Source organism: Condylostylus longicornis, unplaced genomic scaffold (assembly GCF_029603195.1).
Source record: "Condylostylus longicornis isolate FDR11 unplaced genomic scaffold, ASM2960319v2 ptg000011l, whole genome shotgun sequence".
NCBI classification, from domain to species: domain Eukaryota; kingdom Metazoa; phylum Arthropoda; class Insecta; order Diptera; family Dolichopodidae; genus Condylostylus; species Condylostylus longicornis.
Window position 1 is genome coordinate 4,244,653 of NW_026577980.1, and position 27,963 is coordinate 4,272,615.

At 24.8% G+C, this 27,963-nt stretch overlaps 1 protein-coding gene across 3 annotated transcripts in view; it reads right to left on the minus strand.

Annotated features, from left to right (window-relative positions):
* Positions 1-27,963, minus strand: part of LOC129619248 (serine-rich adhesin for platelets) — a 154,602-nt gene that overhangs the window by 102,591 nt on the left and 24,048 nt on the right. The window contains exon 1 of one of the 3 annotated variants that reach the window (XM_055534403.1): positions 20,505-20,537. The exons of the other annotated variants lie outside the window; for them this stretch is intronic. The gene's annotated coding sequence lies outside the window, so the exon portion shown is untranslated. Of the gene's footprint in view, positions 1-20,504; positions 20,538-27,963 lie in introns of those variants that run through there. 3 annotated transcript variants of the gene reach the window in all.

Consider the following 27,963-nt stretch of genomic DNA (forward strand, 5'->3'; position numbering starts at 1 on the left):
TTAAATTTCTCAAGAAAATTATATTTTAGAATTCGAACGCAAGAATTCTTTAAGAGTAACATATTAGAGATAGATGTTAGTCTTTAAGAAACCAAACGGAACGCAAACAAAAATTCAGGCAACCCTTATGATTTTCTTTTCATTTTCGAAAATATGCTAAAATTTGATTTTTTATCACTTAATAATTTTAATTAAAACAAGTACAATAACTGTTTTTTAATTAACAAAATCCGGTATAGTTATTATGAAACTACTTTTGAAATTGAGACTAGTAAAAAATTTTATACCTTATCTATTGAAAATTTGCATATTTGGACACAATAACATGCGCAGTGGGATTTTTTTTTTTGTTTTTTGGTATTTTTTCTAATTAACTAAAAATTGAACTGGTAATTAGTCTACATTATACTTTATAAAATTTATTTCAACTATATGTTGATTAAAAGAATTCAAATCTATTAGAAACCCCTTCTGTTTTAAACATAAAGACAGTATTTTATTATTGTATGTGATTATTGAATGTAATAAATTTGAATTTAATATTAAAAATATCATATATTTACTTAATTATATTCTGGAATTCTATACACTATATAGGCACTGTGAATGTTTTAAAGTTCTAAAGGAAATGATATTTAACCACAATAGCTTTTATATTATGTATAGCTTCTTTTTTTAACAAACACATAATATAGTTTTCGTAGAAAAAAATGATAGTGCCGTTCATTCAATAACCATGATAAAGTGCAATGACATTTTTATTATAACCACTTTGACTGTGCTGTCAATGTCATATTAAACAATGTCAGATTTTAGATAACGAGACAACATATTTTATTACAAAACCCATTATAATAAAGACCAGTAATAAAATCTTTAATTTTTTTTGTTTTTGATTTCACGTAATGCAAGTTGCCGATATTTATTAGGACGATAGATTTGTGATATTTATATTTAATATCAATTCAATTGGAAAAATTTTGTGGTATTATTATTGATCATCGTGTGGTTAATAAGGAATAAGGAAATCTTTTAATATTAAAAAAAACTTATTTGAGTGTTGGAAATAGGATGAGAGAACAAAAATTGTTGCCAAGTCAACTTCGTTACATGATTATGTTTACAAACCAGTTCTCTTTTTTCATTTGTCTTCCTCTTTTTTATGCAAATCATATACATCTGTTCAATCCCTGTTAAAATTTGATATTGATAAAAAACTAAGCATTGATAAAAATTTATTTATTGTATGACAGTAATATCAACTCTCAAATACCAAATAAATGTCCAGAAAAAAGGAACTAAAGAGGAGTACAACAAGAGTTTTACAAAATTGTGTTAATTTCTTGTTAATGCTGGTAACACTAAAATCAGAATTACCTTTTTTTCTACATAATATCTAAGTATAAAAAAATTAAACGCTTATATTACACGTTTTTTAATTGTTCTTTTATCATTTTAATGAATGAAAAGAGAGAGAAATTAATAAATCAAATACGGATAAATTAAATAATAAATGAAAATGTTAAACGCAAAAAAAAAGAAAACAGAGAAAAAAATGTACACTGTGTATGGAAAAATTAACAAGCAACGAGCGTGCAATGTACGAAAAAGAAAAAAAAAGTAAAAGAGACAAAAAATAGCACTACACGTCACACATAATTAAATCATTTCGTTCCGTTTTAGCATTTCGTTATTTACATTTTTTTTGCATACGGAAGTCAATGTCAAAATTTGCGTGATGAATTTATGATTCTCACACTGTGAAGTCAATATTGTAAAATTTATTTGAAAGCTTAATAAAAACAAAAACGTTTTTGAAATCTTTGGGGGATTCTCTCTTGATTATAAATTAAATTAGATTTTTGTTTTCGTTGCGTTCAATTATTTCTTTTCAGTTCTCTCCTTTTGCCAGTTAATAAATTAAAATTTTCTTACGATCGTGATATATACATATTAGAAAGACACAACAGTGATGGAAATAAAATTGTGTGTTATTTAGAAGGTGTGCAAAGTATATGCAGTATATCTAATGGCGGAAAATGGAAGAGAATTTCAAAAGCCTGAGTAAGGATGTAACGTACAACCATTACACATCATTGCTATTCTTTGAATTTTGCTTATCAATCTGAAGTCCACAACTGTACGAAGTGTTGATTACCACCCCACAATATCATACATCAGGTTCGAGTTCACTACTCTTGATCTCAATTTACACCTCTTCCCAGAGTTTCTTTACATATCCTTACTCTTTCCAAAATGTTTGACTTCCAATTCAGCTTCGAATCAAGAACTAGATTCCCTGCTTAAGGATAAGAGGATTCTATGGAATTTCTGCTTAGTAGTTTGTATTTCCTGCTAGGTTGATAGTCAACCACAGTCAACAGCCCAGTCATAGTCGGGTTTTCGCATCAAGGTGCTTCCCAGATACAGGAACCGTCAAGTCATCGGTGTAAGCGACCTCCATATAACCCTTCTCACATATATAGAGAACCTTAAATGTAAGAATTTAAACAGTGAATGAACTATATTAGTTTATCGTAATTTTTTATGTTAACTATTGTATGTATAAGGAATAACATTATTTATTTTATGATGATGTCTAATTTTTTTAACGATCAAAATATTTTTGCATATATTATTCTTGAATTTTAGAGTTAAGACATTATTAAGTAGTTAAAAAATCATCTTTAAAGTGTGTGAATTTAAAAAAAAAGAGTGTTTTTATTTTCCATTAGCTATGGTTAAAGCGTTCACTTCGAATAATTATAAAAGTAAAAAATATGTGCAGATAATAAAAATCCAATTTTTATTAGTTATGTTTAACTATCAATAAATATTAATCATAATTATTAAAAAAAATATAGACAGCACTCTATTTTATTATAGAAAATTAGAAAATTTTATTTTATGGCAAATAAATGAATAAATTTCATGCTTTTATAATGCAAAAGAGCGCACATGAGTAAAATTTCTAAAATACTTTATGTAAGGTTACCCCCGCCACCTTTGTACTTCTTTTATAATTATATTCCAGTTATAGTTTCCTTTTTATATGACTTTTAAATACCTAGATGTACATATGTATGTATTTTGCTGCATAATATATTGGTCATGGCGTACTCTTTGTGAAAAATCAAGTGCAAGCTACTTATATTGAATAAGTTTTTTTAAGGTTAAAATTTATTTCTATACATAAATATTATGACAAATAAATAAATGTGATTGTTATATTATGAGACATGATTGTATAATATTTAGATTTCATTAATGATATTTGATTTATAATGATAATTGGATAATGGAATGGGCTCATAGAAATGGTGTATAATGCAAAATTTAAATTTTATGTAAAAAAGTTCAAGGAACTGTATAGTGCAAATATTATTTTATATCAAAATTTAATAATTTTCAATTTTATCCATTGAAAAGGTACTTTTAATTTAAGTATTTGATTTTATATGCGGGAATATTATTGATGTTAAATTAATACTGATTAAAAAAATGCTATATATTTTATAAAATTTTGAAAATTTAAATTATTCAACCTGTTAAATGTAGTAAAAATGCACGACTACACACTGAATTATTGGCACGTTAAGAGTGCTAAACGCAAATGTGTTTATTATAAGAGATTCTTATATCTGTATGCCATTTCTTAACGGGATAGAAGAACAGTTCGATGTTAACTTTGGTCTTTGCTCGGGATCATCATGAGGTTCGGAAGCTAACCGGCCGCAATAATTTGTTGGTTATGAGATTTCTTTTGACATTTTACCTAAGAGAAAAGGTTTGGCTTTTACTTTTAAATAATTATAAGCTGATCCAATTTCCAATTATGAGCTGATCCAAATACCAATTTGTTATTAATGAGAGGGGGAGATGCGATATAATCTTCTAGGAGGAGATGCGGTAATATGGGTTATATAATACTTCGTCTATTTGAAAAAAAAAAGTGGAAAGAAACGGGCCGTTCCGCTAACAAATTTTTTGCAGAAACTGGCGTAACAAGGAGGATAAGCTCGTGATACGGTGATCCAATTCATTTTATTGTATTCTTTGAACTTGCAAGAGCTGAACAAAAAAATTGTTGTTTAATTGAAAAGGCAGCAGCACTACTTTGTAGTTTTCAAGTATTTTTTCTTTAAAAACCATAAACTTCTATAGTGAAAGTATTGTTTTAATAAAAAACGGTATTCGAGTCCAAAAAAACATAAAATAAAACATCAAAATTTTAATAAAATCCAATCAATGATAATTATTATAATAATTCAAGGTGAAAACTAACAAATCTAAAGATTGGAATTTTTAAAATCAAGAACAAGAAGATAAATATCGACATTTCGATTTCTCTTTCAAAAAAAAAATTCTTTTTTTTTTTTTTTTTTTTTTTTTGTATAGCTGGTAAGAACGAATTTTTATTGTTTAAAATTATACAAAAGAAATAATTAGGTAGCTAATTTAATAGATAAAAGAGAACTAGTTTAATAATAATAATTTGAACAACGCAGGAGGTGGAAGTTCAATTTAAAACTTTACCAGCTTATGAATTTTGTATGTATGTATGTATGTATGTATGCATGTGTAATATCCGTGTATACATTAATTATATGTATTTGTATTAATAATAATTGTTTAAACATATACCAATTTACACAAAAAAAAAACAAAATTATTAATTTAATACATTAAATTAAACTTCAAATTTTCTGATATTTCTTGGTTAAGGTTTGAGAATTTATAAATCTATCATAATATTGTAGATTAGATTATGATTTTAATGATGTATTATTTTTTAGGGTTTCACACGGTAGTTTTGAGTTGGAACTTAACAGTTAGAGCACTTTTAAGGAAGCAGTAACAGAAATCGTATTCGTCAAACACTAAGAACATGTTAAAGTAGAATAACATTTTATAATGTTTAAATTCTTTGAAAGACGATGGATTACTCCTTCGGTATTTTCGATCTTGTACGAAAAATTCAGTAGGCGATGTGCTTCTCACATTCAGTAACATTTTATGAAGCAGAGATTTTTCGAAGGAGGATGGAGAATTTAATTGGAGTTTTCGATCTTAAAAGATATATGAATTACAAAAAATTCATTGGTCGAGTTGAGAAGCGCCGAAGAATCCCGGTCCCTTGGAAGGAAACCTTTAATTAAATAAATGGAATAACAATAATGCGTATTGAATTTTCATGAAAATACCTTTGAGTTGGCCAAATCGTTATCTGTGTTGTTCCCTTCCATTTTTGTACATTTTTTTTAAATTTCAATTGAGTTCTTTTTTTATTATAGAATAGTTTTACTTGTAATAACTAAATATAATTATTTATAACTATGTATGTATATAAAATTTAATAATGCTTAAAATTAATTTTTCTCTTTTTTTTTTCTGAAATAAATCTCTTTAAATTCAATTCTTATGTATTATTATCCAATTGTAGAATAATTGAAAATCAATCAGAACTAATAATTAATCAAAAGAAATATGCCGGTAAAAACGATATTGAAATTTATTTTTTTTTTGTTTTAGTTTTAAGAGAAGGAACAGCTATATAGTATTAAAATAATAACTATAAGTAACAAGTTTCAATAAAATTTCAAGGTAATTATAATTGAAAAAAATTTAAACCTTTCTTAAATACATAAATACTTAACTACTAACTACTATGTAATTATATAGAATGTATAAATTGGGTATTTTAAATCATATAGTATTATAGTATTTAAGTACAATATACACTGTGGATGGAATCATGTAGAGAATTATAAAAAAAAAAGTTCAAGTATTATTTCAAAATAATAAGATTAAAATTCTGTAAAACTAATAAAAATCGAAATTAAAAATATCAACAGTATTAATAATTAATAATAATTATGAGAATTTTAAATATCTCTACATTTAAATTTTATTAAATTTTATTAATAAACTAGGAGTTGGGGAATAATCATTTAAAAGTTACCGATATCTGTGCTATGGTGATCATTCTTATTATTGTTTTTAAGGAAAAATAATAGTAGTATAATTTAGTATTAATATGTGAACTAAACTAAATAACCAAAGACTAAGAATACACATAAACTAAGAATATATTTCGTAAAATCAAAGCTACCGTAGAAGTTGGCCTGAAATACCCTCTTACTTAGATTCTTACATAAAACCAATGAATACAAGTTAAACGACTGCCTACTTTCAGAAGGGGCAATCTAAACCGATCCGATCAATTCATACCATGAAGAGCAAAATGAAAGAAACGCTTATGCAAAGCCTCTATGCGATTCATATCAACATCACGAAAAGGAGAGGCCGTTTCAGAGTACCAGACATGTGTGGTACTCTAAAAGAGGCCTCACAAAAGCAAAATAAAGATGTTTAGCCACAAAAGGATTATTGTCAATTATCGATAATCATCCGCCCAATTGTTTCCTGTGATGTGTATATGGTCACCTTCAATATTACAGCGAAATAGATAGCGCTACATCGCTTACTTTTTCAGCGAATTCCCTGTATTATTTCGTCATCCGAAGTTTTCCGACTTCTAATAACTGAAGTTCATGATTCTTTTCGTTAACCTTTTTGGTTTAATGTTTGGCAGTTTTATATAGGTACACGAGTTGCCATTTCTTAGAATAAATAGTATGAAGGGTGCATTGAGCATTTATTATACGCGCGAATCATTTGATTCATGACAGTGATCTAAGCATCTTCAAATAATTTGAATAACTGAACTTTTATACAATAAGAAAACTAACCAAATTCACATTTCAAAGATGACATAAAATGAGGACCGCGCTTGAAAAATTCATACTCAAAAAAAAACTAATTAAAGTGTCTTTTAAAAATAATTTATACATTAAAATATTTTTATTTTTTTTGGGTAATACTTATTACTTTTTTTTTTAAATCGAGTTCAAGTTGAAAATTTCTTATACACTGCACTCATTCATTACTGTCATTTATAAGTACACTTAATACGCGCATATCTTTAAAAAAAATATATACTTATGGTGCATAATTACAATTTCCGTCCTTTTTTTTGTTACCTTTTAAGAGTATTTAGGTGTGTGTATTGTAATAAAACAACAATTATTTAAGTAAACATTTACAATTTCATCAAAAAATTTTAAATAACCAGATTTTTTACAAATTCAAGTTTTCCCTTTTGTATTTTTTTTTTTGTAATAAAACAAGAATTTTTAACAAATAAACTTTAAAACTTGTCCTAAAAAATTGAAAAAACAAAAACAACAATAAAAGTAGAAAAAAAGTGATACCGAATATTTTAATGCATAGAATTTAAACTCGGATGGTGATACGTTAATTATAAAAAAAAAAAGCATCAAAAGAATAATGGATACAACGCTGATAACACACAAAATGTCAAAATATTCGATATTTACTTATCAAAATTGTGAAAAATCACAAACAAAAACCAGAAAGTAAGAATAATAATTAGTAAATAAACGGAAATAACAAAAAATTGGGGTTGATAAAGGTAGAAATTGAATTCATCAATCAATGTGTTGGTGAAGTATTGGTGAAAACTTTATTTAGAGTTGAGTAATCAAAATATTTGGTGACTTTCTTTTTCACTTGCCACAAATCTGCTACTACAACTCTCTTCTCAGGCAAAAAACTAACTTGAAATTTTGTATGTACATGCATTTCAAAATTATTGCCCTAATCTTCACTTCAAAATCGAAGATTTCAACCAATTCGTATTCCTATGAATGATGTTGTAAACAAATTTGGTACACAGAAAATTTTTTAAGTAATTCATTAAAATAACGGAGAAAACAAATAAATCAACAACTTACTGTCAAATCAAAATATAAAGAATAATACAAAACTACCTTCGAATATTTGCAATTTCATGCCATGAATTTATTAAGCACTATATTCAGTAAGCAATTGTTGATGTTTATATTGATTTTCTCTTGACAAGCAAGTTAAAATAAATATTATCGTAATTTAGTAAAATATACCGTATTATTTCACCGTAAATAAATTAATTGCATTACCGTAGTGGCGTAGTACATTTAACATTATTAAATTTTACTCTTTCTTTCTCTTTAATTCTAAATTTTTTTACGAGTATCAGTGTATAAATTTTATTTTATGTACGCGTGTATGTAGTTATGCATTATGAAAACTGTCAAATTAATACAAAAATATGCAATTGATATGATCGAACAATATTTGGAGGCAAAAACTCAAACCAATATACAAGGGAAATAAAAGATAAATTGAAGATTATTAATTACCCAAAACAAAGGGAAAGTTTTTTGGTTGATATACATATCGTAATTTGTATGAATGTGTGCGCATGATATGGTTGACTTTTAGACTTGATTACATTTTGTTAAGTAAAAGGAATGATTCAGAGAACTTACTTGTTTTTAGTCGATGGCCAGGGTGACCAACCGAAAACCGGACTACATATATATTCATATTGGGTAATAAAGACTATACGAGTACCTTAATGAATAATAGCAAAATAAAAACACAAACAAAAAAAGAAAGAAAAAGTAAATTCAAAATGTAGAAAAAGTAAGAAAACAAAGCAAAAGTAGCCAAAATCAAGGTCGGTTGGTAAATTTTCTAAAAATAAATATGTACGCAAAATGTACATGCATACATAATTCACTGACAATTACACACCAAAAATTCATTTATATTTAAAAATAAAATATTTTTTTTTACCTTTAATTTTTTGTTTCGTTTATTAAAAATTATCTTCTTACATTTTTATTTTGATATTTTTATTAATTGGAGTCTTAAGTTATTCGAGGATTTCTTTATACATTTGCTATAAACGTGTGCTTATATGTATGTAAAATCGTCGCTTTTTATATTTTGTATGTAGTATGTACGGCGTGTTGGAAATTATAACTATATATCCTACACAGTATATTTGGAAAAGCATTTATATTAGTAAAAAGTAAAATATTCTAGAAACAAAATTTGCTTTCAAACACGTTGTACAATTTGCTTTCAAACATGTTGAATTCTTGTCATACAAGTTGTAGGTTTAAAAGTCGTAAAATGATCGAATTTACAACAATTAGTTTTGAAATTTATGAGTGTTATACGTTATTGGTATTTCGGTTCATATTTCTATAAAAGTAAAATACACATTTTATTTTACTTAGATTTAATGTTAATTATCAGAAAGAACCACTAGATTACCGAACCAAAAGTGGGATAACAAACCAAAAGTTTGATAGAAGGAAAAGTGGTTTACTTTTTGCTCGTAATTGCAAATTTATATACGTTTTGAAAATCATGTTCTTTAACCAACTTTAAATTAAGATTGTTATAGTATTCAATAATATTTTAGTTTAATTTTAAATTCGTCATATCAAACTTTTTATCGAACATGTTCGATTCATAAAGTGCTTCATACATGTTGTTTCAGCTTTATTAAATGATTTAACAGACTGTATTTTCTCTACAATGTAAAATTTTTATCAAAAAATGTTAAATAAAACAAAATCTTTAAAAATTAAAAAGGTGCAAAATAATACACTCCTCTTAGCAATTTAAAACCAATACTTAAAGTACTTAAAATTTATATAGAATTCGATCAGGATCTACAATTTTATTTTTAACTACATTAAATGTCATTATTAAGTATAGGGATTAAATATATATATTAAATTGTAACAAAAAGACGAAAATAAACAAGAAAAAAGAGCGAAAAAAAAACTGTTGATAATTCCAGGATACTTAAAAAAGTGAGTACGTGTAAGGTATACACACACGCACACAAAATAATATAAAAACCAATGTGAACTACATATATTATAGGTTCAGTTACTATAATTGGAAATGTAGAGTATTCATTAATTCAAATTAAAATTGAAACGTCCTTGAGTGGTTACTTCTTGGAATATTGAACTTTTCTATAGTTTGAACTGGATTTTCTTATATATAAAATGGAAAAAAAGTGATAAAAGGAACACAAACAATGTGAACTTTGCCTTTATCAGTTGAATTTTATTTCCCAGTTTTGTTGTTTATTTTTTGTGTTTTAGTTATTCCTGAACTCGTAAATCAGCAAAACTTAACTAGATTGTAAAAGAGTTAAGTCTTCTTTTTTTCATGTAATTATTAATGTAAGCTTCCTACATAAATAAATTTAGCAGTCTGAGAAAAGGAATGTAATTTTATGCTAATTGATATTATAAAATAAAAATAAAATTTTTGAATATGCGGTACATACACAGGACATTTAAAATTATAAAGTTTCTAAAAGAAGCACTTGTACACCTTTTAATTCCATTAGATTCAAAAAATTAATTCCATGACTTTAAAACGAGTTCGGTGAAACCCCGTGACTCGTGCAGTCATTTGATGATTGGGAACAGCGGCAACTGCTAGTCTAATGAATATAATTTCCGTGATTATTGCATACGAACTGCAGAACTCATTTTTTAATCTCATGCAACTAATTGAATGAATTCAATTAAATAGTTTTCAATTAAATTGGGTGTAATAAAATTTCATTTCTTCGTTTAAATTTATACGAGGAATTACGAAGTTTCACGTGTTCAATATGGTAATTTTATATAAAATGCCATTAATGTAGATTGACATGCAAATTTGTGTCAAATATTTCTATTTAAATTAAAAAAAAAACATTTAAGATTTTAATCTGACAAATTCCATTTGAATTCAATTTTTTGCTATACGAGTAACTCTTTATGAGATTGTCAAAAAAAAAAGAATGCTATAATCCAATTGTAATCCGTAGCATTCTTATAAATTAAAAAAAATATATAAAAAAAATGAACAATAAAATTTTTCCTAATAAACTCAAATTGTAACACTGGTGTAAGAGCGTTAAACTCAATGTATAAATTTAATTGGTGAGAAAGAGAGCTAATAATAAAAATAATAAAGTACCATTTATTCCGGAAGCAGTAGATTTTTTTTTTATTTTACATTGTTTACATTTTTGTTTTTTTTTTTAGATCGTTAATCATATCAATTGGAAAATTTGAAATAAACAAAAAAAATTCAACAAAATATTGAGATGAGGAGGAGAAAAAGTGTGGTAACAATGTGAAGTCGAATACAAATTTCAACAATTTTAATAAAAACGAGACTGCGAGAAGAATAAGAAAAACATTAATATAGAGTAAAATGATTTATATAATCCCCACCTTTAGTTTTGGCCTTTACTATTATTATTGTTACACACTGTCTTCATAATTTTCCATTACTTTTTATAGCTATTATTATGTGCTCTGCGTCGTTGCCTGTTTTTGTTATTGGTGTCGCTGCTGCTGTGTCAATGCAGAAAACGTGCATATTTCTTAAAATATTCGATATGTTTTTTTTCAGAGGAGTCACAAATTTTTTGAACAAAAAGAGATAAAAACAAAGCAATAATCCATTCATCTATCCATCCATCATGTCAATACTTACAGTTTTCTTTTTTTATTGTTATTGTAACACTAAAAAAAAAAACAAACAAAATTTTTTTATTTTTGTTTTGAAATTTACGAATAGATGTCGTTGTCATTTTTGTACACGAATGGAATACATGTGTTTTGAATGTTTTATGTTTGGTCTTTTTTTTTTGTTATTCGGGCACGGGACTAAAAATATGACAACAACTTTAATGATTGTGCAGTTATTTAATATTATGATGTATTACTATGCAGTATATAAAAGCGTTTGTATAAATAAATTTCAATAACCAAAAAAAAAATTTATTTATGAATCAAAAATACATAGATAAGTATGTGTATGAAATACACCTACACCTTGCATTCGTATACGTTTTCTTATTATGTTTTTTTTATAATTTATATGAGTTGGTCTATTTTACATTAATTTAATATATCATCTAGTTGACGTTGGCACAAATTGCAGCTCTCACTTGAATCGTAAGTAAAAATTACGGGGTGAATAAATACATAGTGAAATAATCCCAGATGATTTTCTAAGGCTGTTGTAAACGGTTAAAAAAATTTAGGTAAGTGTACATGCATATGTCCTTTTTCATCCCAAAATTTCTTAATAACCATTTAATAATTCATAATATTTTAGCAACTGTTGGCCTAGTGCATGGGCATCTTGTGAGCTTCTCTTTTACTAAGACTAAGGCTAATCATAAAGCTCAGTGCAACTCTATCGTTCAATTAATGTCTTAGTTGAAATCACTTTGAAACATGAGAGCTTTTAGGACTGAATGAAAATCATAATAACGTTTCTACTTTAAAAATCATTCTTAAGCTAATACCGTAATTCTTTAAGCAGATTGAAACGAAAGTCTTTAAATGTACTGTATTGGAAGGGAGTATTAGCCCCACTTTAAAGATCACTTTGTGTAGTCCATAAGTTATTTAAGGTCAAGGTGTAATTTCAATTTTTACGAAAATCTATAAAAATATTTGAGTTACATTTATTATAAAAAATTTACATTATGTGTTCACATTAGATATTTTATATGCATATAGAGATTTTGGGCAAAGAAAATCCCTGGGGGGAAATCCAAAAATATTTCTTGCGATTGAAAAATAAAATAATTCTTAAAATAAAATTTTTTTCAGTGGAGGAGATTTTGGTTGCATTAAATAAATAAAACTTTAGAATTATTAGATTTGGAAATTATTAAAATTTTTTACTATAAGTGTAGACATAGTTGAATGTTGGTGTACATGCATGTGCGTATTTTATAATATGGTTAATAATGGTGTTTTGTTATTCTAGTTGTTGTTGTTATAAAAATTCTTATGTACTCATGATAGAATGTAAAATTTTGATTCAGAATTATTCAAAAAAAAAAAATTACCTTTTTTTTTAATTCTTAAAATAAAAAAGGTGTGAAGTTGATTTAAAATTAAATGGCATTATTGAATTTTATGAATATAACATTAATTTAATGTTGAAATAAAGCATAGTATTTAAATATGCGGAGCTTATTTTGAATTTTAATGTTAATTCAAAATTAAAACAATGGTTTTAAAATTATACCTTAAATATTTCGACTATAAACAGGCATTAATCACTGGACGATAACCTGGTTAATGGTTACAATGAAAGTATTCGTAATAAAAAAAATAATTTACATGCTCTTAGCCGCACAAATCATATCAAAATTAAATAATATAGTGGAAATTGAGACGATATTTCTGAAATTGTAATATTTTCATAAAAATTTAAAGATAAGTAAAAAGTTTAAGAATTCTTAAGTTAAAAAATGCACCATCTCATGACAGTAGTAGTTTCTTCTTAAAATTTCTGGGTAAAATTGTTTGGTAGACTATTTCAAAACAGTCAAAAAGTACAGTTACTTTTAGTATTTAATTTTAATTTTAACCAGAATTTCCAACGTATAGTCGAAGTGAAAACTTTTCCCACAATATTTTATTTTACTTTTATCTCTACTTAATTAGTTATCCTTTCACTTAGTACTTACACTAATCTTAATCGAAATTTTGTTCTTTCATCATAAACAAATTTTTAAATTATATACTAAAATACGTTTGCAAAGTAATATAATTAAATAATTGTTCTTGTATTATGCCTTAAATTTTAAAATCAAAAAACTCTTCCTCAATATTTTTTTTTTGTAAAAATCATAAATTAAAGTGCCCAATAATTAAACGTTCAGCGCTTAATTGTATCTGATTTATTTTATGGATTTTATTTTTTTTTTATTTAATTTTAATCTCTGGCTTGCTGTGGATTGTATGAAAGGAATATCAGTTTCATGTTAAGTATTTAGAGGTACAGAAGTATTAATAAGTAAGTATTATAAAACTTTCACCAACAAAATAAGTAGTGATTATATTATGTAGGTTTTGTTTTTTTAAATTGATAAATTAAAAGTACATATATTTAATTATATGGTTACATTTTGTAATGTGTTTCCGAAAAAAAAAAACAGAGAACTCTTTTCTCAGTTGTGGTGCCCCTTTTATCTTGTTATTGAAATTGTTTCGTATACTTTTGATTTTTAAAATGTTATACAAAAAAAATATATGTTTTGGAGGGTATTACAAACTTGTTAATCCCCTCGTTTCATAAATTGACTATAAAGAATTTGGAATATCCAAAATGTTTAAATAAATTTATATGATTCAAACTATTCAGCAAAGTTCAAACAATAATTAAATACAATGCAACGTGTTTGATATTAATTTGCCTGTTCAGAAAGAAGTTTGACATCAATTTCATACATAAAGTATGACTGTGGAGAAATTAATTTTGATTGCTTGAATTCGTATATAGTTTTTTATTGCAAACTATGATTTTAATGATTTATTTCGAACTATTCCGAAGTTCGACATACAAATGATTTGTATGATTGCATAGAAGTTCATTTCTATTGTTTGAATTTGTGTAATTTCGGACGACAAATGGCGCCTTCGAGTATATTTTCGAATATTTTACAAATATCTAACGAATTTCTTGTATACGAGCAAAGTAATTAAACAGAATTAAGTTAGTAAGTAGGAGTTGTGGTCGCTATTGAAATAAAAGAACAAAAGATTGAAAGGAAAAAAAAATTGCATTTTTATATAAAATGAAAATGAACGCCTTTTTGGAATTTTTGGAAAAAATATTTTTAATAAAATCCAATTAAAACAAGAATTTTTGTATTTTTCCCTTTCTTTTCTTCTGTTCACTTGAACTTCCAACCAAAACTCAACTGGGCACAAAGAAAATTTTCATTTTATTTTGATTGTTTTCGTTGCTTTTCTTTTTTTTTTTTGTGATAGAATTTTCTTTTCATTTTCTATAACGTTATAAATATAATCTGAATTATGTGAAAAGAATTCTCAATTTCTACCAAAAAAAAACAAAAAAAAGAAATTGAAGTCCCCAATTAGTTAGAAACACTTGGTTGATGATGCGAAAATGTTTTTCACGTTTTCCATTTTTTTTGTATTTTATTTTTTGGGGAATACTTTTTAAAAATATACCACAAAATATTTTTTCTTTCTTTACCGCGTTTTCTTAATTTTTATGTTTACTTTTTTCTTCGCTGCGGTCTTTGATGTTTTTTTTACTTTCGAATAATTATAAGAATGCTACTACTAGTAATACAAAAATTTAATGAAAATGTTAGAGAATCATTGAAACGCAACAGAGAGTAAATGTTTAAGACCGCCAAAAAAAAAATTGAATTTTTCTGTCGTTATGACCTTTGTTGTATTGTGAACAAAATTTTGTTTGATTTGCTGTATAAATTTCATTGATTCTAACATAGATAGTGGGTAATTTATTAGGAATTTCATATTTTAGAAATAAGGCAATCTCCTTACAATTTTTCGATCCACAACAGGATTTTTTTTTGCAATATCTAAGTCATAATATTCACGTCTAATTCCAAAAATTCTTGCATACTTTACTCACAATTTGAATGCATTTTAACGTCATAAGCATTATGAAATTTGTTCGCGAACACATAATCATTCTAACACACAATTGTTCCAAATCTAACGGAAAAGGGCCTTAAATATGTCAATACCAAAATGTTGGAATAATTACCATTAATTGGAAAAATTTTTATAAGCTCGGTGTATATTATATATTTATATAATTGCATATACGACAACTTAAGAACATTTTACTTTGAGTTAATAAAAAAATACAAGAAAAAATTGATGGAAACAGAAAATTTTACAATAGAAGACTAATTGACTTAAAGTTTATTAACACCCATGTATGCATACATATAGGCTAATAACTATGTTTTCTGATGTGTGTATTTCCGGTCTAACATGGCCATTAATTTTTGCCTATATTGCTTCTTTATTTTCAATTTGATTCTTCTATAACTTCTTGTACATTTTTGTTTTTCTTACATTTTTCTTTTAATTTTCTAACAATTCATTTTGAATTCATTATGGTCTAATTCGTATACATTTGTACATATATGTTCTCGGTCCTCTTTGAAATCACTTAGAAAGTGAATTTTCACGTTTTCATCCATATAAGTATATATAGATTTTATATGTATACTTGTGTTAAGTAAATTATGTATAATTATGGGGTTTTTTATGTCAACTAAAGAAATGGAGCATTTCAAAAGTCTGTGTTGTTGTTGGTCATTCATTTACAAAATTCTTTCTTATATTTTTAATGAAGGCTAATATGGCGGCAATAATAAGTTTATGAGAATATTACTTTTTTAAGTTTAGACTTACAATGTGTGCATCAAGTCGTTTAAATTTTATTAATATGTTGTATTTTTTAATCTCTTTTTGTGTGTTATAATTATCGTTAACTTTCTTTGTTTTTTTGATTTTTACTTTTTTTGGCACCATGCTTTTTGTTTGGCTTAGTTTTTAATTGAGGTTAACTGATATTTTTAGTTTTTTCGGTCCACACAATACCTACATAACATTTTTGATTAACCTATTTTATTCGGATTTGTGAACATATGGTGATATTTTTTTAGATAAAATCGTGGTGATACCTGTAACACCTGATCTCATCTTTGTATAATAATATGCTTACAAAATTTAATTTAAAATTATTATAAGGAAAAGGAGAATGAAAAAACGAAAATTAATCTTGTGTAAGAAATTCTTGGAAATTTGTAAAGATTATAAAAAGAAATAAAAATATGAGATTTAATTAGGTTTCTTAAAAAATTTTTTGTTTATGAAATTTGTAAGAAATTTACAATGCGGAGCAAATAAATTTAAAAGGTTATAAAAAGTTAAAAATTTTCGGCGAGCCGACAATCTCAAATATTTACTTAAATGTGCTTCTACGGTTTTATATCGCTGTCGTTTGTTGGCAATTTGAAGGATGTCGAGTAGTTCTGGAGAGTATTGTTTATTGTGGAGAGCGTCCAATAAATCTCTTAATATACCATAAATTGATGTGTATGTTTTCACGGCAACACGACGCCGATAAGGTAAGCAACCGGATACTTTGATTGTTCGAATTTTGTATTTAAAAAAAATTTTGACCAATTTTAAATGTTTTTTTAGCTAAACCAGTGAAGGAAGAGCAATTCTGAGAATATTTTCGGATCACATGTAATTTAACGAATCCGTATGTTCGTAAAGTTAAAAAAAAGTGGATATTTTGGAAGATATTCGAAGAACACTTTAGTAAAATTTGTAACTAAACGAAGACCGCCCTATTCCACCACACTACTGTCGGTCTGTATAAACTCTCCTATTTTGATTGCCTGTTTACTTTTAACGCAATATAAGTTTTCAAAATAAGACAAATTTGTCATTAGCATTTCGAAAGTAAGACAAATGGTCAAGTTGCTCTTTTCTAAACCTATACGCATGACGCATAAAACGCTTTGCGCTTTTAAAAAACCAATTGACGCAAATTTTATTTTTACTTTCAATATTACTGGTTTTTTTGTTGTGTGTTGTTTTTTGTTTTGTTATTGATCACGAAAATTTGTCACTGAAAATATTCGTTGTATTGTCGTAAATCTTACTTTTACCTTACAAAATTTTCAAATGAAACAAAAAAAAAACATTAATTTTAAAAATTCTGTAATTTTTATGGAATTTTTTGTGTATTTTGCTGTAGTTTTTATGTTGTAAACAAATCGTGATTTCATTTGCAAAACCATTTTTTATTTTTTTTTTTTTATAATTAAAGTGCATGTTTTTAAAAAAAATCCAAATTGAAAAAAAAATTATCATGTGAGTTGCATTGTCAATGCAAAAAATAAAATTCATAACGTTCAATCAAATACTGGAAAAAAATGAATGCTTCAATTTTTAGTCAAAATATGATTTTGTAAAACGAAACTAAAATATAAACAAAAAAAAAAATATTAAAAAATTGCCAAAGTATACAAGAAAATAAAGAAAAAAATTTTTAAATTTATAGTTAGTCGGTTCAAGTCTAAGAAATCCAGTGTACAGATATTGGTGGTCCAATCAAATTGAGTAACAAAACAAAAAACTATTGGAATTCACCAAATGCTCATCAATGGTTAATAATAAGAAGTGTCAAAACTCTACTTAATTTGAGTGAAATCGAGACAATGGTATAATACAATAGTGATACAGTCGCAAATTTTGGAGAAGTAGTTAAAATCGATAATTTGTATGACGATGACAAAATTGACAAATTCAATCCTTAACCTCTTTTTGTTTTCTTTAAATTTGTAATTCAGTTGTTCTATATTTTTAATGTGGCGTTTGTCAATTTGATATGTTACAATATGATGTCCAAATAGGGCTCAAATTATTGCTATATATTTATACATTCTTATTAATTTTGTTAAATTGATATTATAAATTGAAAATTAAATACATAACGGCAAATTTACAAAATTTTTAGTAATATTTTATTATTAAATACTAAAATTACTATTTAAAAAATCATATCATGTAGTTTAACTATAAAATAAAAAGTTGAACATAAAATAAAAAAGAACAAAAATTAAACATAAAAATTGTCATTAAAAACAAAATGTCAAAAACAAAACAGAAAAGAAAAGTTGAAAGAAAAAAAAATTGAATTCAACCTCAAAAACGTTCCAAATTGATTTGTTTATTGTCATTAATGCTGAAATTATCGTATTTTTTTTTTATTTTTTTTACAATTATTTCACCTTAATTTTATGAGTAAATTTTGTAATAATGTTTTTGAATGTTAAGTTTTAATTTATTTATTTTTATTCTGTTTTAATATTTTTTTTAAATTCTATGTTTATATTTCGTTTTACTATTTTTAACAGGCCTTATATATTATGATTTCATAAATGATGTGAAAAATCAAAATAAAAATTCATTCATTGACATTTTGATTTTATTTTGTTTTTATATGATTATTTCTGACAAATTAAATCAAAGATTAGCATAAATTTTAAGTAAAATTAAAATAAGATTGTTTTTTCTTAAATATTCTGTTCTTTTAAGTTATGTGGAAGATTATAAAGGAATAGAATTGATATTTTTTCTCTGTGTAATCAAAATTATTCTTCTTTTTAATAAAACACGAGATTTTGATTAGAATTATTACTTAAATATCATAAATTAAACCTTTAATTATTAACTTATTTTAAATGTCTACAGAGAATTTTATTTATTCTCTTAATATATAATAGATTTCATTAGATACTCGTATATTCGTAACACAAAATAAAATTCTAAACTGGTTTGTAAAAAGGTGTAAGTAAATGCAAATTTGTTGTAAAAAAATTAAAATTAAGTGTGTGAAAGGTATTTCAAATAAGGTATTACCACTCTAAATTCATACAAAAGCCAGTTACAATCCTTATTATGGTAATTATAGCATGCACTTTAAGATAATTTCATTTTCAATTATGATATTTTAATCGATTTCTACGTACCATTTCATGAGAATCTTAGTAAAGATTAAATTAACCGTGTATCATCTAGGTATATTAGAAATGCAATTACAATATTACCTACACCTATATTTGAAATATAAACTTAATATATTTCAGGTAGGGCCTTTAAAACACCATTTATTACTTAATAATTCTTTTCTACTAAATATCTTGATTTTCAAAAGTGGTAATATGTAAGTGAGTATCACATTTTTGAGTTCAATGACCTACCAATTTTTTTTAAGATATTGTGTCTCTTCAAAAAGGTGATTTTTTCAGGTAAATATAAAAGAAAAAAATCAGAAACAAAAGCAAAAAGTAAAGGGTCTTGGTTTTTGTTCACAGGTGCATAATTTTTATATTATAAATGTGTATCACAATAAATAAAAACCAAAAAAAAAAATGTAAAAGATATTGGATACTCAAAAGCAATACCTTTACCTACCTGTGCGTAAACAGGTGTAAATGAAGTGCTTTTAAATTCGAGTTTCTGCTTTTTGGTTTTGTTAATTGTTACTTATAACTTTTATCCCTAAATCTACTAAATTTCTCATTCAAATACAGATTATAATGAATTAATAATTATCTTTAGCTTATTTTAGAGAAGGTCAGACATGTCAGACTTTTTCTTCTTGGTTATTTATATTCAATGTAAAATTATTATTATTTTTACAATACAAAGGTGATAATTTCTTAATTAATTGTAAATTAAATATTACTAATCTATAAATAAACTGAAAATTTTGAAACAAAATCAGAATTTTTGAAAATAAATTAAGATGTATAAGAAAAGATTAAATGAAGATTAATCGAATACAATAATCAAAATATAAAAAAATCGATTTAAAATATTTATGTTGTAAGTGTTCTTAAAATTGTTCTTGTATTAAAAGGATATACATATATGTAATAGAGAATTTTCAATTTGTTATCAAGCTATCCGCTAAAAGTACTTTCCTTGTAGTTCGGAAAAGTATACATATTCAAAACCATTCGAATTTCTTCAAATGCAGATAAATTAGAAAAAACTGGATGGTTTACCGATCTAAATCGGTAACACATTATTGTAGCAGAAAAAAATCCTAAAAAAAAATTGAGACAAGAGTTTAAAAGTCAAGTTTCTGGTTAATTGTATAGAAAAGTGAATTACAATAATTGTGAAAATATGTATGCACATAAAATTTTGTAATAAACTTACTTAAATATTTCAGAATTGTCCAAATGAAATTTCCATAATTACATACCTAAAAATACAAAAAAAAAAACATTTTGTTAGCAATTTGTTTAGTAAATATTGTTGTATGAAATAAAATGTTTGTAATAAAATAAATATCAAACAAGTGTAATATAATTAAAGTCAATTATTCTTAAACTTTTCGAACTTTAAATTTTGTGAAATTCAAGTATAAAAAACGGAATTCTATGATTTCGTGTTATATCTGTTATTATAGTAACTTATAATCCTGACATTTCTATATTAAAATTAATATTAAGAAAATTTTAAAGTCTATACTTTTGAAAATTAAATTCCTATTGCAGTTTTTCATATATTTGTCACGCAAATTTCAATTGCTTTCTATTTTTTTTCCCAACAAATGTAAATATTTTACAATGATTAATGGACTGTTTTATTAATATTTTCATCATATTACTATAATTTAATGAATTCTGCTAATTCCCACACCTTTCTCAAAATAAAAAAGAAATAATTTCACTTTCACTGTTATTTTTACAAATGAAAAATGTTGGATGCTGTATGAATGTATACTAGAGTATAATGTATATGGTATAATAAATTTGGATGTGCGTAGGTAAACAACTTGTATGAATGTAAAATTTCAATTATTCCGTCATTATTTTTTCCTTTTTTTTTGTTTTAATAATATGGAAATCAATAATTTCTATTAAAAATATCATTAAGAATTGAAGATTAATGATGATGAATGTTAAAAGAGAAATAATTATTAAAATGTTTAGAAAAAAAAAACAGAAATTCACATTCAAACACGTGAATTGTATGAGAGTTTATGTTGTTGTGGGTGGAAAACAAAAAAAATATGGCATTTAAACTTTTGTTTTTTCAATTAATTTTTTTTTTAAGTTTTTTTAATAAGGTATAATGACCGCCACTGAATTAAAATCTAAATTAGAGTATTTCTTTGAAATGTTTATGTAATGAAAAGATTTTCCAAATAAAATTTAGAAAAATTAATTTTTGTTTTGTTTTTCTATTTTTACGGAAGTTTTTTGAACAAGATCTGAAGGCTTTTTTCTAAATGGTTTCAGCTTTTTGCTTTTCTTTGCATATTTATTTTTCCTTTTATATAAAAATTTTTAACTTTTAATCTCTTTTAAATAATGGAAAACAAATAAGAAATATTAAATTTTATTTTTTGATTTTTTTTGTTTTTTCTGAGTGTAACGCCAATAAAAGTTACTATACTTAATATATGTTAATTTCTTACTTGCTGTTGTTTTATGAATGAACACCTTTTAAAAAATTTACAATACTTATAAAAAAAATACAAAATTTTTGCTATTTTTGTCATTCCTTAGTCAGTTTTATCTTTAAGAGTAAATTTTTACCTTTAAAAACGGAAAGGTGAGTGAGTATGCAGAGAGCGAAAATATAAGCACTAATTAAAATCAATCAAATATAATTTTTTTGTTTGTTATTCTTTTTTACATTTTGGGAAGTCACGATATTTTTCGAGACAATTTTTGACTTAGTTATGCTTATTGTTATTGTGTTTTTAATTTGAATTACAATAAAATTTTAAGATTTTAAATTTAAAAGTGTACAAATAAGTTTTATTCCGTTTGTATAACTTTTTTTTTATCTTGATTATATAACATAAGAAAATCATAATGTAGTGGCTTATATTAACTAAAAATGGTAGAGGTGATACATTCTGTGTATATCAAATTCTAAAATGTTTTTAAAATTTTACAGCGTAATCTCGATTTCAATTCACTTTAAAATCAGAATTTTTCTTTTTTATAGTGCGAATACTTCATTTTTCCAATAAGAGATTTTTAATTTTTTCAGCTGGATTTTTGCATGTTTTCTCAAATAATCGATTGAACCTATCACCTTCCAACCTTCCAAGATACCCAATACAAAAAAATTCTTTTCACTCTAAAATTACATTATGCGAAATGAAGATAGTCATTCACCTTCTTTTCGTTGGATGAGTAAACAAGATCATGCCCTTTAATTGTTTTGAATTCGTTACTTAAAATTAAAACGTATCTTAGCCTTAGGAAGCATCTCTACTTCGAACGTTTTCACTTTTTTAACTCATATAACGGTTTGTCACGCCTTAGAACTCGCTCTCTTTTAAAATTTACATAGGTTCATTGAAAAATCTAAAAGAAAATGTTAAAATTTGGAAAAATTATTTAATAAAATTGGTAAACGAACTATTTAATTGAATTTTATATGATCGGGTTACCATAAAATCTATAATTTTATACATATTATGTATTATACAATATTATCAATCAATTCAAGAAGAACTACATATATAATTTTTGAATTAATCAAATTATATAAACGCTATAAAGATCGGCTATAAAAAAAATAATTACATATATTTTTGAACTTTTGTTTTATAGTAATTAATATTCAATAGTTTATTTTACTTAGTATTTTAGAAGATGATGATGACCTTATTGACCAAAAATAAGATGAAAACTAAAATAATTTTAAGAAGTCGTGAACAAAATCATCATTTTTTTTTTGATTTCTGGAGATTTGGTATTATGCTAATCGTATTTGTTTTTTTTTCTTTCTAAATACTTGCTAACATAAATGTATAAAAAATTTGATAATTTCAAATATTTTAATAGAAGTCATAAAAATCTTCCTACTACTTGGTCTACTAATCTATATTTGAAAAAACAAAAAACTTGCAATAAATTATTTTGTATAGAATAATTTAAATTTGATTTCGGTTAGTAGTTTTATAACTTTTATTGCTATAATTTTTCTTTGAATTAATTTGCGGGGGAGGTTTATACAAAAGAAAATGTTTCCAAAGGGTTTACAATACGTTTTTGAATAATGTTGTTTGATTGAATAAAATTATTACATAATTAAAAACAATGCTTTTGTATATTAATTATACGATATTGTAATAGTTCAGAGAGATAAAGCTATACCTGAATTCTATTAGAATAACTTAAATTTTTAAATACAAATTTAATTATTAAATATTAACTGGACTTCTTCTTATAAAATTTAATATGGAACACCCATAGTCAACATTTTACGGTTTTAATAAAAAAAGTTTTCCTTAATAAGTATTAATTATGTACACTTACAATAATATTGTTCAATAATTTTATTTCTTGAATGGAGTTAATTAACGTTAAATAAATAAATTGAATTTTAAATAAAAATCTTTGAATTAACAAATAAAATTTTTGTGTAATTCAAAGCTATACATGTTAATTTGTATCTACTTAATACAACAGCTTACTAAAATCTTATTATAATAGTATTTATTTTACTTTAAAATTTTAAGATTAGCGGATGTTAAAAAAAAAAAAAAAGAAAAATTGTATAGAAAATGTGCATAACGCTATCACAAAAACATTTCAAAACATTTTCTTAAATGAAATTTTATAAGAAAATAGAAAAAATAAATCCATTATAAAGAAAAGATATTTAACATTGGAGAAATTCATAGTAAGTATTTAACAGAACTTATTTATTAAATCTAATTTTAATCGGATTAGACGTATGTTTACAAATTTTTTTTATAAACTGTTATAATTTTATTTGCAAACATTATATTTTTAGTTGTATTTTAAAAATAGTTTTAATGACATATAAAATTGCTTTTTATTTTAGTTGCTGATTAATTACTAACTTATAGTTAGCAATTAATATAATGATAAATAAAATACTCCATAATTTGTTTTTTGAAACTATTTCGTTTTGCTCACACATTTAGTATTGAAATGATACCCGAAAAATAGTTCGGTCTTCCAGTAATTCGAATCGAATGTTTTGGTTTAAGAAATATTAATTTTCAACCTCTATAAGCATATTCTTAATTCTACTCGATTTTTTCTATTATTCTAAAATTGAATGGGTAAGGAAAATTTTTGAATCAATAGATATTCAACCAAACAATTTTTAGCTAATCCAGTTAGCGTACCTTATAATTTTCTTCGTCTGGGATGTTCCAAGCAAATTTCCGTCCGCGGATATTTTTAATAATCTTCATAAGATGTGACTTGTTCCTAAAATTATACGTGTAACGTAAATATTACATTTGTCTATATGTACTTATAAACTTAATTATATGATTTTGATATATTAAAACAAAAACTACCCATTTTATACAAAAAGATTCTAGTACTAAAAGATGAAGGTCCCATTCTTAAAGTTTTTGCATGAAATCTAATTAAATATAAAATCAATTAGGTTCTTCAACTTTGCAATTTCATCTACTGTGCCGGAATATATGTAACTATTTTGCACTTTGGAGTAATTTCTCTACTCTTAATCGTGTTAAATTACGAGTATATGATTTACAGTAGCACATATACAAAAATTACGTGATATCTGGTACTACATTAAATGTCAGTTAAGGAATATTTAATCTTTGTTTTTTGTATTAAGCATAGAAAAATTTAGCCTTGACATTGGCTTGTTATGATTTTTTTTTTCTTATTTGTTTTCTCTTTCTTGTTTTGCCATTGTGTTGTTTCAACTAGTTTCAATTTAACAATGCGCCTCTTAAAAACCAAAAGAGTACTCTGATGAAGAAAAATAATATAAAACAAAATCAAAATCTCTTGTGCAACATGTTTTTTTTTCGTTTTTTAATTGCATTCTCCTAAATGTGTGGTGTTTTAAAACTGCACTCTTGCATTTTTTCTGTAATAGCGGCATAAATATACGATATAAACGTGCAGCTACATATTACGTAAACATTTTACTTTGATTTTCAATAGGTTGTTTAATAAAGTTATAAAAAGAAATATATGCTTATTATGCAATTGAATATAAAACAGATACTATATATTCGTACATAATGTACGAGTATATGTAAATGCAAATATGAATTAAAATTACTTATAATTATATACGAACATTATGCAAATATGAGCAAAAAAAAAGAAAATTTAAGGTTATGAGAAAACAGCACGTTTTGACCTTTTAAAAGATTTTTAATTAGATTCTTAAATAAATCAAAATTACAATAAATAAAACACAAAAACAATAAATTTTTTATTAAATTATGAAAATTCAGCTAAAATTATGCATATGCTCTCAAAATATATAATTTATGTATAGATGTAAAACGCACGTATATTACTCTCAAGCGCGTAATTGACGCTGCTAAAATATATATATGACGGGTACCTACTCACATATATTTTTTTCGCTTATTTACAGTACTTTTGACAATTATTTCAATCTTTTGTTGTTTGTTTACATTTTCTTTTATTCTTCAAAAACATTATGTAAACATTGAGGGCTCTTTTAACATTTTTAAAGAATTGTCAGTGAAAATGTTTCAGTTTTTGTGATTCTGTAGCATGTAATGATAAAAATGTCAAACATTTGAAGTAAAAAAAATACAGCATAAAAAACGATATATTATGTAAAATTCTGAAAATTTAAAAATTTTTTTTGAATTTGCTCCTGCAGCCACTATGTTTGCTATCAAAAATTAATGGAAAGTGTTTGCGTTGCGGGAATTAAATTAAATATGTCTACACAATTACAAATATTAGCGTAATTTTTGTTTGTTTTCGAAGAGTATGGAGAAACAATTTTATATTCCATAATAATCTTAAAAACTAAAACAATAGAAGCCAATAGAATAAAATGAAATAAGATATTTTTTACTAGTACATGCTAGTAAAGCTTAATAATCAATACAGAATAGTAAATAAATTACTAACAGAATTGTGAAAATAGTGTAAGGAAATAATTACAAAATTGTTGAACTAGTATTTAATACAGTTATTTTAAATTCTTTTTAGATGGCGGTACAACTGGTAATTTTAAAACTCTAGCACACCGCTCATTACTTACAGAATTTAAGAGTTAAAATAAAGAAATTCGGATATGAGTATTCGGTGCCGACGAATAGAAAATTTCAATAATGCAGCGATACCAGCCCCTCTCAACTTCTGAGTTCACAGAGTAAATATCATGTTGCTAAAGCTTGAAACGATGATACTTTAATAAAAGGCATGAAAAGTGGAGAAAAAACCTTGATGTTTTTAATGAATTCAACATATTTTTATTCTAAGTGTGCAGGTTGCCACTTTGAAGTTTTCCCTTTTTTTTATAATTTCAACTAAAATAATAAATTAAAAAAATTAATTTTGCAAAATGATCGTTATATATGTATAAATATGAATTAAAAAAACAAATATTAAAAGAATTATTTAAAGGTCAATTTTATGAAAATAAAAAAACAAGAAATTTTTTTGTTTTTAAAAATTACTTCGATTCCAATCGAAAACCAATTCATTTCTTTTCTAAATGATAAAACTTTTTATTTTATTCTTTCAATATGAAAATTTATAGCCCCGACCCATAAAGGTTTTTTTTCTGTAGAAGGATTGCAGAAAATATTTCTGTCTTTCTGTTTTTATTTGATTATAACAAAATAAAAAATTTATTTTATTTTTTTAAAAAACGAGGAGAATTGAACCAGTTTAATTATGGTGACTGGTTTTAAAAGCATGAGAGAGACAAATCGTGATTCTAATTTTACTTTTCCATTTTCAATATTCGTTATTATTTTTCCATTATAATAGAAATTTATAAATAGCTTTTTTTTTATTATTGGAATATGCACGAGAGTTTGTTAGATTCAATCTATATATGTACAAAGAGCTCTTTCGATTAAAGTTAGCAAAGAGTTAGAGCAAATATTTCATTTTATTTTAATTTTTTTTTTTTAGATTTTTTTGAAGATTGCTATCAAAATATTTGCATTGTCTATAGAAAATTGATCCAGAGAAACAGGTTTTTGTTTTGGTTATTTTGTTTTGATGGCTTAGGTACAAAAAAATTTTGTAGTTTGTTTGTTTAATTGCAGTTTGGTAAAAATTTGTTTGGTTTTAATTTTTAAATTTAAATTAACAAAAAATTATTAAAAGTGTGAAATGTTTTAAAAATTGTAAGAATTAATTATAAAAATAATAAGTTCATTTTCAAGATTCATATCTAAATTTTTTTATGTAAATTGTAAAAGAAATCGAGAAATTATAAAAAATAATTCAAACAATAGTAAACCTTTAAATAAAGTTATGTAATACACGCTGTTTGGTAAGAATAGTAATTCAATTTAGTGGTCATTGCAGTTCCTTATAAAATTAAGTTTTTTTTAATATAGTTGCAAATAATTTTACCTATTAGTCAAATTTTTTAGTATACATGTAGATTGGAATAGCACACCCGAATAGTACTTCTAAAATTTCCGAGTAAATGTTTAAGTCCAGTTCTTCACTGATTAATGAGGCGATATCTCTTGAGGTAATTGTTTGTATATTAATAGCTTTATAAATTGTACTTCCCAAACCGGATTTGAGCTTAGAACATTTTTATTGACACTTGCATAATTTAGGACAATTTGAGGACGACCGTTTTGTGTAGATTTTGCTATGATGAAGATGAA